The sequence below is a fragment of the Anser anser genome, assembly GCF_964211835.1.
Source record: "Anser anser genome assembly, chromosome: 3".
Taxonomy (NCBI): Eukaryota; Metazoa; Chordata; class Aves; order Anseriformes; family Anatidae; genus Anser; species Anser anser.
This window is the reverse complement of record NC_139722.1, coordinates 119,778,845-119,792,421: the sequence shown is the minus strand read 5'-3', so window position 1 is coordinate 119,792,421 and position 13,577 is coordinate 119,778,845. Positions and strand designations below refer to the sequence as shown.

The 13,577-nt window shown below is 41.8% G+C and overlaps 1 protein-coding gene across 1 annotated transcript in view; it reads right to left on the bottom strand.

Moving 5' to 3' along the window:
* LOC310897407 (uncharacterized protein) overlaps positions 1–13,146 on the bottom strand; it is a 61,811-nt gene extending 48,665 nt beyond the window's left edge. The window contains exons 1-2 of the mRNA XM_083831028.1: positions 5,221–13,146; positions 2,953–3,062 (exon numbers count right to left, since the gene is read on the bottom strand). The gene's annotated coding sequence lies outside the window, so the exon portion shown is untranslated. The remainder of the gene's footprint in view (positions 1–2,952; positions 3,063–5,220) is intronic.
* Positions 13,147–13,577: the final 431 nt, after the last annotated feature.

The following is a 13,577-nucleotide window of genomic DNA, read 5'->3' as shown; positions in this document are numbered from 1 at the left end:
TGTTGAGTCCTCCCCTGTGAAATGTTGCTCTCCTCTCATGGATTTTCTTCTTCTTTAGGGTTTATTTTATTTTAATTTGCATTTTTCCAAAAGGAGCTAAGACCTCTTCTGCTTTAATTACTGCTCCATTTAGCATCCTCCAGCCTTCTTCCCACCCCTTTCATTTTCACCGCTTCCTCCCAGTGGAGCTGGCCCACTCACTTCTGTAACTCCCTAAAATTTACTTTCTTAAATGTAGTGCAATGGGCATAATTCATCTCTAACTCAAATTTGTTTCCTACTGGGATAATCACACAATCTTCCTTAGATTTTATTTTTTTTTTTTGAATCGGTTCTTATTTTTTCCTACCTGCTAATTCTATCCATAAAGTTACATATTGGGGCAAGAAAGCAGAAGCTAAGTCATACTTCAAAACTGCATTTCCCTCTCTTCCCTCTCTCCCCCTATCCAGAACAAACTACTCTTCATATAATTTAGAAGGACTGAGATTTCTAAGCAAAATTAAATATATATATATAATTAAAAATATATATATCATATATATAAATATATATAGAGAGAGAGCCATAAATATATATATATATAGCCATAAAGCAATATCCAAAGACAGGTCATAAGCTGATGTAAATCAGGATAGATCTATTGTCCTCAAAGTAAATGCATCAGTTTCTAGAAAAAAAAAGTAATAAAAAAAATCACGAGTTTTGCAGATACAACACAGCTGAGAACCAGGACTACAGTTAAATCTGCTGTTGTTTTTTGTTTTCCTTTCTCTTAAAATTATGAGCTAACTGGCTTATCACATTATTTTTTTTGAGACATTAATAGTGTGGAGTTTAATTTAGAAGCAAAGCTAATGCACAGGAAAACCAAGCAGCACAGATGACAAAATTATCACACCTACCCTGGTACTGGCAAGCAGAATAAGGGCTGAGTGCTTGCACATGTGGCTTACTTGCATTAGTGTGAAAACAAGCACTTTGGAAAAAGTATTTTATTATTCAAATTGGATTCTTTTTCATGTCAATTTGTGACATGACATCCATTTTTGTGAGTTTTTGCTGTCAGGAGAGAAACTTGCTTACGTGTCTCTTTGATGTGGTTTTACTTTTCAGATTATCACAGGACAAACAATGACAAAAAACATCCATACAAATGTGTTGCCTTCATATGCGCTTACTTCAGAGTGAGGGAGAAGAGAGAAAACCAACCCAAACAGACAGAAAACAGATAGAGCATGACTATTTGTAACATGTATACGAAGAGTTTCCTGCAACGGAGACATATCCCCGGGCTTCTCGCTGCTCGTATAAAACAAATAAGAAATATACAAAGTACCACATAAAGCAGCTTGTTAGATTTTATTGCCAGAAATCCATTATCCTTCATATTATCATGCAAATCCTCTTACTGCGTTGTCTGAAAACAACATTTCAAAAAATATATATATATAAAAGAGACAAAATCTTTCTTTTGTGCATGTCACTTGCACATTAACAGTAATAAGAGTTTCTGTGCACCTGCCGAGTCGAGAATGGACTGCCCACCCGCCTCCCCTACTCAGGAGGGTAAGTTGTGAATTGCTGCATATATATTTTTTTTCCCTGAGAGATCAAAGCAGGAAGGCAGGATAAAGGGGAAAGGAAGAGAAAAATAATGAAAAAAATATTAAAAGCCATACCCACACACATAAACACCCACACACCAAGAATCAGGACACTTCCATAAAATAAAGATGCAGAATTAAGCATCTTTTTTGCTCTTTGATAGCCTGCTAGATTAGTGAGGCAAAGTCCCCTTTCCTACGCTCCATGGCTTTGCCCATAGCTGGGCAACAGGACAGGATTGCAGCTAGTGAGGGGAATATGCTGGAAACAGAAAACTGCATAAAACTGCATTTGTTCTTTATTTCACAGAAAATGTAATTACGCTGTGTACGCAGCTTCCTGATCAGAAATTTCAAATCTTTTCCTCTAATTCTAACTTTTGTAAAACATTTTTTTCTTTTTCTGAATTCTGTATGTAAATCACAATCAATCAGCACAAAATAACTGCCAAGATAAAGGCTATTTTGTGGTGTTTTCTCCCAATTTCTATCCAGAAGTAGTCATAACTTCCTTTCTTTTTAAGAGCAAAGTAAAAAATTAGCTGCCAAAATTAAACCCCATCACTTCAATATTACATAAAACAGCAAAGCTTTTATTATTATTATTATTATTTATTATCACATTTCTATGTTTTAGGGTTTTCTTACACTCTGCCACCATGCAAGAGACCCGAAAGAATAAAGGCAAATTTCAGTCTAAAGAAAGACGCTTTTAGTTTGACTTAATTTCATTGTTCAGGATGATGGAAAGAATGAATGCTATAGCACCAAGCCTTCCATACCATAAAATCAGCTATGCGGGGAGGTTGGCTTCCAGGAGCACAGCTTGTGGTGCTAAGTGCCAACATCAATTACAAGGGAACAAAGATTTCATGAACCTACAAACACCGTGGGACATATCCCATTAGCTGCACTGACAGGCTGTTCTCAAAATGGTTTGCCCAGAGCAAGACGTGGATGGGTCCCCCTGCTACTACACTATTTAGCACCTCGCAGCGTTTCTAGCACATACAGCTTCACCTCACTGCTACAGGCCAGGGAAGGAATATTTTTCCCATTTCACAAAGATGAAAAGGAGGTGCACCACCTCCGTGAAAACCACACAAACAATCTAGTCGCCAAACCCAGTGACTCCTGTGCTTTTCCAAACTCTGGCTTCCACCATCAGAAGAGAAATCTCAGTTTGGAGAGTGAGCTCGACTCTGGGTGGGGAAATCACACAACCACTCTTACCCCTCCTCCTCCTCCTGACACCAGTCCCAGTGATGTCTCCATGTGAGCAGGAAATCAGCTTTTAAATTAACTTTGCTGAATAAACAGAAGGAAAAGAGAAAGAAAAACCAACCCTTGCTGCCCTCCTTGAGCGCCTCTGGAGCCTGGGACCATGCAGGGAGGCTCAGCAGCCAAGTGCATCACAGGGTCAAGCCATGTTTTGAATTCATCCTTTGAATGGTGCTGGAAAGATAAAAGACCAAGTTATAATGTCATAGGAGATATAAGACAAAGTTAAACGGTGCATAAACAAATCCAATGCTGTGTTTGACCTATGGGGGAGGAGGAAGAGCTGGGTGTACTGCGTGCTGTGCATCTTCTAGGAGACAAATGAAAAGGTGATTGGAAACTTATTCATACACTCCATAAGCTTCTGCCATTCACTAAATGGTACGTAATAAACCTTATTGGATTCCATATTTTGTGGGAAATGACTCTTTCATAGCTTTGTCCCTTTAATGGGTACTCATTTAGGAAAGTACTATATCGGTTTTATTGCCTCAAAAGGAATAAAAGATTTTAAATGAATCTTAATGCTCTCTCAAAGTGCTGGAGTCAGGGACTTCAAGCTAAATTCACAGCTAGAAGCAGAATCTTTCACAAGCTTTTGAACGTACAGAAGAAAAACTCCAGGAATAGAAGTATTTTATTTTAACAATCCTTAAGTCTCCTGTCTTCTTTTATTCACGCTGATAACCTCTTTCACCTCTCATCGGTTTTCCTTGTCTTCAAGTTTCTCTTAAACCTGCGTAGCCTCGTCCTCCTTCCCCCCCTGACTCCTCTTCCAGCCAATGTACCCATTCCTGCAAAGAACAGGCAGTTTTCTTCCCGTCCTATTTCACAGGTGCCTGCTGGGAGAGCACCGCTTGTATATTTTCATGTGTTTTTCCCCCACAGGCTTTTTAATCAACACATCTGGGAATCATAAAATAACAGTCATTTTCTAGCGTTATTGTTCCTGAATAGGGGGAAATACTACAGAAGCAAGAAAAACCTCTCACTCCCCTGCTTTTTGAGGCTCCCAAATAAGCAAGTCAAACTGACAAGTTTGTGAAGATTTCCCACTGACCTAAAGACACAGCATATTTTGCATATTTGTTCCACGTGATCTCATTTTACATACGTATATTTTTCACACGTAGCTACTTCCCACACATTCACACTTGCCATGCCCAGCATCCTGGCAAAGGCCAGTTATCCAGCACAGATGCATCTGCTCCAGGTGGTGCCCATTCCTCTTTAGCAATCTTGCTCTCCCTTTCTAACCCTCTTTGGCAATCTTGCTCTCCCTTTCTAACCTGATGTCATCCTCAACCCATTCCCCCTTCCTTCTGAAAGCTTTCCTGCAGGAAATTCAGTCATTCTTGATGACAGCTCCAGCTTCCCCACATGCATGCACCTAACCTCTGGGTCACAGGGGATGAATCAGCATCCAGGATGCGCAGTCCAGGATAACACACAGTTGAGGAAAGTAAAGTCTTTCCATTAATTTCCATTTGTCAGGCCTGCAGCCTAATCTGCAAATATGTCCAGTACCACTGTCTGGAGTCAGTATCAGAGGTGAACGTGTCTAATTCATTGTAGGACTGGGATTAATTGTTGCAAAATCGTTAAGCATGCACAGTGCCCCTGGGATTTAATCATACAAAATAGCATTTTTCCTCTTTCAGATATAGGTATAAAATCAGGAGAAATTCAGTTAGCAAGGTATAGGAAGTTGCCATCCTTTAGATGAGCCATAGCTGCTAACTGAGCCGTTCTCCAAGTCCGCTCCATTTGTAGGATAAAACATCTTTGCTCAACCCCCTGCAAAATGCAACACATCCACCGCACGCCCCTCTGCTTCACAGCCCAGCAGTCCTGAGCAGCTCACACGGGCAGCTAGCTGTCAGCCTCCAGCTAGGGAACCAAGCTGCCCAGTTCTCTTCCCATTCACGTCTTCTAATTCCAATTCAGTAATGAACTTCCCTTTCAATGACTTGAGGAATGATTTGCTTTGTCTTGCATATCTCAGTATCTAAAGAAGTTTTGACAAGGACTATACCTAGATTTTCTGATATAAACATATAATAAATCTAATGTTGTCAAGCACGGTGGCATTTTTATTTTATTTTGAAAGAGAATTTAATCTAACTTCCCAGGGGATTCTTCTCTTGTGTCATAACAAAGTCTGGCTTGTAATGGATTTCCCATTTTTCTTTCTAACTCGAATAATGACAAAATTGCTGCACAGAGCAGCAGCATTCTGTAATATGTCACAAAATGCAAGCGGGAAGTGACAGTTGTCTCTGAATGGCTGGGCTCAGCCCAAGCCCCTGTTTCTAGCGGCACAGGTACTTACCTGCTTGATGTCTCCCCACAATCAGCCCCCAGCCAGACTCGGAGCACAGGGAAAATCCTCATTGAATAGGAAAGGAAGCAGACAATGGAGGGGGGCAGCAGGGAGAGAAATAATAAAAATAAAGAAATCGATAAGTAGCACTTAAGGACCGAGCTTTCAATTAATGTAATGTTGATACAAAGCAGCTGAGAATCTCATTCATAAATATCTATCTCTACATGTCATCCTAAATAACTTTTTTTGTTTTAATATTAAATTTATGTAAAGCAATAGTATTTAATGGAATCCGTGTATCCTTTGGGGGAAAAATACCTCTATTATATTCCATTATAAACCCTTATGTATCAAAGGATTAAGAGCCACTTCTCTCTTCAATGGCATAATTTTCTGCAACCAGTTCTAGAATCCTTCCAGTGCTGTAGAGCATCCTCAGAAAAGTAATGTTTTCTTCTGTAGCTGGGATGACTGGCTATATTTTGCTAGCTCAAAAACTGTGCTGGACCTTCCTGGCAGAAAGACAAGCTGGTGCTCACTGTACGAAGTTGTATTTGCCACCGAAAAATAAAAATAAAATTTCCACCGTGTTTTGCATTGTAGACCTCAGGGAATGAGCTCAGAGCTTGGTAATTAGTGGGTGAGCAACCTCACACTTAAGGTACCCTGTGTTCTGTAACATTTACGGTAGTGAGAAGTTGTCATGGGAACCTGGAGGCAATAGTCCTGCTCGCATTTCCCCATGCGGTTACACAAACCCTAACTCACTGTCGGCTGCCCCCCTCAACAGCACAGAGCTTATATTTAAGAGGCCATGCCCTATCAAGCCTGGTCAAGACCTGAGGTCCCTTACACAGCACTGGCAGATGCTGCTGTCTATTCTCCCTGCTTAACATTAACGATTCCTGCCGGGTCTCCTCTGTAGCCGATCCCAAAGCACTCTGAGAGAAGGTTGGGGTCATTCTTTCCACTCAACAGGTGAAGAGACGGAGCCACAGACAGGTGGCTTGCCACATGCCCTGCCACGTGCTGATGGCTGATGCCAAACTCCCTCCATCACCCAGACATCTGCCCCCCAAAACCATAGCAGTGACAGGGCCCTTCTCCAATTAAACTTCCTGCTTCAAAATCCAGCACATCTCACAAATCCGATCTTATTTCTCCCCTAACCCAGCTGTGGCTTACACCACGCAGCTCCCTGCCTTCTCCGTCCTCCCCGCCTGGTTCAGTCCAGCCAGCCGGGAGCTCAGGGTGCCCCAGGGTGGCTGTGGCTTTGTCCTCTGGCAGGACAGAGGCTCCTGTTGGGTGTCCACCAAGAGGTGGACGGTGCCAAGGCTCATCGGCCTTGCAGCTGGCCTGCTCTCGATGCTAATGTGGGGAGGGGGGGGCAGGGAGTTGTGTAATTGTTCTGAAAGCCTGCCAAGCAGCTCGTTTACAGAGTTAAATGGTCTGTGGTGTAATTAACAGAGGGAAAACTGTATGGCTTTTTGTTACTCGTGACACAAGGTGGCTCGTTTCCTCATTCTGACGAGGCAGGAGGAAAGGGACCACATGGACGGGGCGACCACTGAGTGCGCCCGGACCTCTGCCCTGTTCTGCATCTCCTGACACCTGCAGCTCTGTTCCAGGAGCACGTGCGCTGCTTGAAAAGATGTACAATGCCTGGGCAGATAACTCATGGGGATCCAGAATGTAAATGAGGATCTAGGAGTTGCAAAGCTGGTCACTGCTAGACCAAACTTTGACACACCTTGGTGTCAGAGTCCTGATTTAAGAGTCCAGCCCCCCTCTACCATACTTTGCACCATCCCTCCCCCTTCAAGCAGCACAGAGCCATTGATAACAAGAGCCTGGGGCCAGATTTAGATACTTTCAGCACCTCCTTCTGTAATGTTTGCAGCAGATTTTTGTTCTGTATCAAGGAGTGCTGAGTCCTTTTGAAAACCCAGCCATCAGACTGATTTCTCCTTTCCAGCTGCTACAAAATCTGACATAAAAGCTAAGAGGGAACTTGCCATGGCCCTCAGTGAGAGCTGGGTCACACTCAGAGCTCACCCACACCCATCCCTCTGCTGCAGAGACAGGCTATTGGGAGGAGGAGGAGACGGCTGTGTTACTGAAAGGGCATCCTGCCACTGTTTGTGGTCACAGTGATGTGAGTGGGGCAGTTTCTCCTCGTGCTAACTCACATTCACTATGCCACAGCAAATTCTTTCCTTTTTCCTGCTTGCCGCTGGAAGATGGGGCTGCTGGAAGATGCTGCCGCAAGTGGTTTCCCAGCCACCCTCCTCCCATCGCTCCCACCCCCACTCACCACTTTCTCTTTTCATTTTTGAGAGGCTGGAATATTGCAGGATAAAGAGACTGCAGCTGTGTTGGGGAAAAGAAACCAGTCACGCCTCAGCAATTTATGGACAATTTCCCATTAATAAGAGATAATGGAGTGCAGTTCAATGGATTTGCAATTGTACACTTGCTCTTTGAGGATATGGAGGGGGATCTGACAGCAGTTTGTTCCTCTCAGAAATGGCATTACCATGATTTTGTATATCCCATTGTAAGGAGGGAGGTTTGGACAGTTTAAAATGGTTTAACAGCCTATTAGAAAAACGCAGGTGTATCAAGTTATTGAAATGACCCCAAATACTGTTCCTGCAAGGGAAACATCTGATATAAATTACCCATGGGCTCACAGATCCCACCTGCATGCACTCAGTGGGCCAGTGCAAGAACAAAGGTCTGCTGGTCTTTGTATTTCTGACTCAATTCAGTTCTGCTTGCGCATGAGGCAGGGGAAAAACCATGGTAGGGAATGATCCAGGAGATGTTTAGGCTGCAGATCGTGCGTTTGCATACAAATTTTGTGGTGGGTTGGCATGCTTGACATCCATACGTTGCACACAAGCTTTCAGGGAAGGCTAGCCTGACCACAGGCTCTCCCTGCCCCATCCTAATAGTATGGGGTTATTCTGCCACTTTGTGCTGCAAACCCATGCAGGAACAACACAGCCTGGTTACTGCAAGGAGGTAGAGTTCTCAGGGGTGTGAGGCATGGGTATGCACAGCCACAAAACGGTAAGCTTATACAGGAATTTTCTCCTGAACCTTGTCTCTGGGTGCGTGATTCACCCCTACAGAACCAGGGCTCAGTGCCAGATAAATCTCCTCACCTATGTAGGTGGTTGTTCCTCTTCAGAGTCCCTCTAGATATGGATACACTGTCCTGGTCTGTACACAGTCACACTGGCTAATGGTGCAGACAGTTCCTCCCAATTTCCACTTGTTGTCCTCCAGTATAGCTGACTCCCTTGTAACACCTTATGACCAAGGGCACACAGAAGCGCACCTTCTCCAGCACTCATTTCTACACACCCCCTCTGATACATCTACTGCTTAAATTCAACTTTTCCATCACTAAGACTAAGGACAAGCAGGAAATTTCCAGATCAAATTCACCTCTCCAGATCCTCTCTCATTCTGTAGCATTGTACTATTTCGGACATAATGTAGCTAGAGTCCCCAGTGAAGATGTATCATCTGTTATGTTACAAGTGGGTGATTATATTTGATGTTTTATTCTCGTCTTTCGCTGTACTAACATTTTGTTTGCTGCTGCTACATGACTACAAAAAGCATTTCAAGCATTTCTTCACAGTCACAGTACCGAAGTGGAAGACCTTTTTTTACACCCTACATACTGATAAAGCACTTACTTATGAAGAAAAGAGTCCGAAATCCAAATACAGAGAATGCTACTATCCAAATAAACGAGTCCCGGTTTCCTACCCACACCAAACTAATTGCATTGACAAATACCAGCTCTACCAGCACCATTTCAATGAATTTTAGAAATCTGTTCCTAGTCACAAGCTTCTGTATGGAATATAAATTCACCAAAGTTTAAAGGTCAAAGTTTTCGCCAAATTCTCGAGTCTATTACTATTTACTTGCTTAAAATATTTTTAAAAAAGAAAAAGAAACCATGGGTACACAGCTACTGAGGAACTGCACGAGACCCCTGCAGGACTTCCTTGAAAAATAAACCAGAAATAACCAAAGCAGCCCCTTCTCAGATGCAGGTACAATTCGGGTTGCATGAACTGAGCATATGTTCATGCAAACGCTTAATTTGAAATTTCCTCTTAAAGCTCAGGACAGACTCCCTTCACAACTTCCCAGACGTGATTCAGGTTCACAACACAGCCTGAAATTAGTCACATTTGACGTGATTTCCAGTTTTAGTGAAGGTCTCTCACAGTTACAGGCTGCATCCAAAGGATGCAGTTTTGGGGCTATACCACACATCTCCTGTGACATATTATCCTTAAAAACTAAAACCACAGAACTTTGTTGCACAGAAACATTACTTGCCATGAGGAAAGTTAATGGCCATGAGTACGTCCCTTTGCTCATGGCTGGTAAGCTCTCCTCCTTCTCACTCCTGCCTCCTGAGAACAATGCAGTCAATGTCCAGCCACTCAGTGGGAGACAGATCCAACCTTCAGAAGTTTATATTTTATAAGATTGTATTTTATATAAGATAGACAAATAAAGGACAACAACATTATTTATTTTTCATGAGCTAAATAGAGGAGGTCAGTGATCTACCCCACGGCTTCTCGATCACTTTGGAGAACCAAACCCTGTGCCAGCCCTTCTCCCAGCCACCCACTAGACCATCCTCTCCCCATGTGGAAGGGGAATTTAAGAGCACGTTGGAATGATAGGGCTCCCCAGTGCAGCTGCAACAGTCCATCTCCTTGCAGATCTAAAAATACTAACGTGCACCAAAACACAAAACTAAGCCCAGACAGGTTCAAGTTCACTGGAGAGGAAAAAAAAAAAAAAAAAAGTGTTTTAGATTTCAGAACATATCATTTGCTTTAAAAATAAACAGAAATTCAGGAGGTACCTTTACAGATTTTTAAATAGCTCAGCTGAAAACCAACTCTCTTAATGAAAAACAATAGCAAATTACTTGGTTATTAATCTCATGCACAGAGGCAATTATTTCCCAACTGAGACTTTTATTTAAAAAAATAATCATATAGATTATTTCGGAAAGATGACAAGTCTGCTTCTTGGCCTCCCTTTCTCTTGCTGTGTCTTAATTTGCATAAACATGACATTAAAAACTGAAAGAATCGCTTTAAAAAACAGTTACTCCATCAGCAAAACCTGACAGTGCAGAATTCAACTGCACCACGGAGATCATCCTGGTAAGAAGAAAAAAGATATTTTTCCACTTTTCCTGACATTAAAACACCTCTCACTTCTAACAGGACTGCAGTTCAAATTTATGTTTTAGAACCCTTTAATAATTGAACATGTGTAAATATCATTATTTTTAGATGCACTGCAGCAGATAGCGAAGGAAAAAAATCCTACACCGAGCACCTTGACGGGGCTGTTCAGCCCAAGGGGGGAAGGGTTATACAAGATCTTACCATGTTGAGATAAAAAAAAAAATGTAGACACCTTCCTATTATCATGCTGCGCTTGTCTCTCGAAGCTTTTGTTCCATTAGAAACTTGTTAATTGCTGCCTTAGTAACAAAGGAACAACATGCTGTGGTGGGACTATTAGGAGTCTACGTGCCTTGTTCACCCTTAGAAAGGCAGAGGGGTTTAATTGGCTACCTGTTCTTAAGATGCAATAAAGTGGGATAATCAATGGTGTCAGCATCTAATAATGGAGATTCTTCACAATGTGGAAGAGAAAGCCCAAACCCTCATTAATAAAAAGCAGTTTTTTGCATGACCACGGAAAAAACTTGGATGACTGGATGTAGAATTTATGAAGTGCACAGCCAAGAAAACCTGCTCTCTAGGAATTTTAGAAGGCCATCATCACTTCATCGGTCTGACGAGTCTATTCTTCCAGTTCACCAGAAAAGAGATCTGCAGCCTCAAATGCAAAACAGCAATTTATAACAGTTTGTCTTGCAAACAGCAAGAAGTTACCTTCTCATCTTCACTAATTTATTGTCTCATGATATTTGTAAAGCAGAAGGATCTCCCCAAAGCAAGACAATGAGAATTATTTGTTTCACTGCTGCTGATTTTTAAAAAAACATTTTGGTTTAATACTTTAAAAGGAGCTAGTAGCCTTTTCAGCAAGAGATACAGCAGAAGGTCAAGCTCATGGCCTTTTCCCCCTCCTCGCAGCAAGCATCCTCAAACAGAGAGCTGTCAGATGGACCCAAAACAAACCCTCATCTTAAACAAACACCCTCTGTTTATTTACAACTGGATTATTTTCGTTTGTGTAGACTCACCTGTATTTGGCATGAGGCAGAAAGGGCTAAGTGTGACCACAAGGACCATCCATTTCTTTTCCCATAACACAGCCCCTTTGTGCAAAGCAAATGCCAGCTCTAGCATGAGCTGTGATCACAGCTTGTTTGCACACCTCCTCCATCCCTCCCAGGCCCTTTGGGGTTCAACAGCAAAATGCAATATAGGCAGCTTTAACTGTAGATATCTAGAGGCTCCAGCAGGACCAAAGGTATTTTCCTATAAAAAGGAGTCCAGATCTCTGGCAGCTCGGCTGGCTGTGGATTTATGCTGCGACGCTCAGGCCTGGCACCTCCTGTGCATCACTAAATGGAAGGAACATTTTCTGTTTGTGTCCTCACATTAATTCAAGTCAGTAATGAAGTTGGGAGCATCACAAGGTTTTAACAGTATATGGGATTAGACCAGGCTTAGATAACTGAATAAATGAACTGACTTAATTAGCTCTCCTGAAACAAATTATTATACAGCACTCATTTCCAATTCTTGTATGAACCCCAAAGAGTTCTAGAAATGCATTAATCCCTTGAATAATAAATCTTTATATTTTTGCATACCTACTGCAATTATGATGGATAATGAGATTTTAATTAATCAGACCCAGATTTTTTAATGCTGTTGAAGAATGCAGATACATTAGGGACCTATTTATTTGGTAAATCCTAGAGAGGGAAAAAAGGAGGAAAAAGGCAAGAAGAAAAACAACAACATTCAGTGTTAAACCAGCCTACATCTAACAGTCTTCTTAACAGCATCCATCCTGCAAACATCCTTATCCTGAACATGAACTCTGTAAATTGTCAAATGCTGGTCAAAGTATTAACTCCAGTACCTCTCTAAAGACAAAATACAGTTATTAAATATTATGCCACCTGAAATACACTCTGTTTCATGCAAATAAGATCTTTTCTACTGGAATTTGTATGCTCTATATGGAAAGATTATTTTCTTGCTCATGTTCTAAGCTTCCAGGTCCTTATGAGTGACAGCCACTTGTTATCTTTATTATTAACATGGCAAAGCAGCTGTAAATACAATCATTAAACCTTTCACTCATATTTTCCATTTTTTCAAACCCTTCTGAGGAGATAGCTAAAGATCTCTCATGGAAAGGTAGTGGCATTGCAGTTGTCATTAATTATAAATCAGTTTCTAATATGACTGAGAGAGCAAAGATTGCAGGGGGTCTCGTTAACATGAGATTAAAATTCCCTTGAAGTGTAATTATTTTGCAAGAGAGTCTTGGGCTGGATTTATGACTATGTATTGCATCTCTGCACATACCATATTGACAAAAGATTTTTGCTGGTCACAAGGAAAGAACATCACTGATGAGCACTATTTCCCTTGGAAGGAAAAACTGAAGAATGGACTTCAAATTCTACATCCAGGTTTCCAACACATTGCCTTTTTTCTGAGCAGCAGTTCAGCTGGAGGTGGCTGAGAAACTCAGGAGAACACCCTGGCAGTGCAAGGTCAACTCCTGTGTGCATTTGGAACAGAGAAAAGAAGTAGTGCTTCTAGTTTAAATAACATTTAATTTTAAGTTTAAATGTGAAATGTTGTAGTTTAATTTGTTTTCCATTCTGCAGTGAACCTCCCTGGATTTGACACAGTCAATAGGTTTCGTTTGTTTTCCCCCGCCTTGCCCACTCTGAAGCATTTCCTCTGGAAAACCACTTTCCTCAGAAAAATAAGGTCAAAAGAAAATTTTTTATTAAATCTAGCAATTGGCAGTAGCATATTCAAGTGCCTTTTCCCTCTGGTTGTGTTGTTAACCACTGCACTAAAATAAAATGCAATCCTTTCTGAGCCACAGAGAAGGGACGGAGGTCACAGACACCTCCACGGCTATGGCAGAGCTGCACGAGTCTGATCTTAAAGTCTGAATTTGCAGCAGCACCTAGGTGTGGAGGTCCCCGTGGCTCAAGGGGTTGGGAAACAGGGTACTTTCAGCCCGGAGGGGATTTTCCAATCTGTATCTTTGGGCCCTTGCATAGCTTTAAAAATCTGGGTGCCTTGTAGAACACAGCAAGATGCGTTCTTGGCATTTCTCTGGGGAGAGCT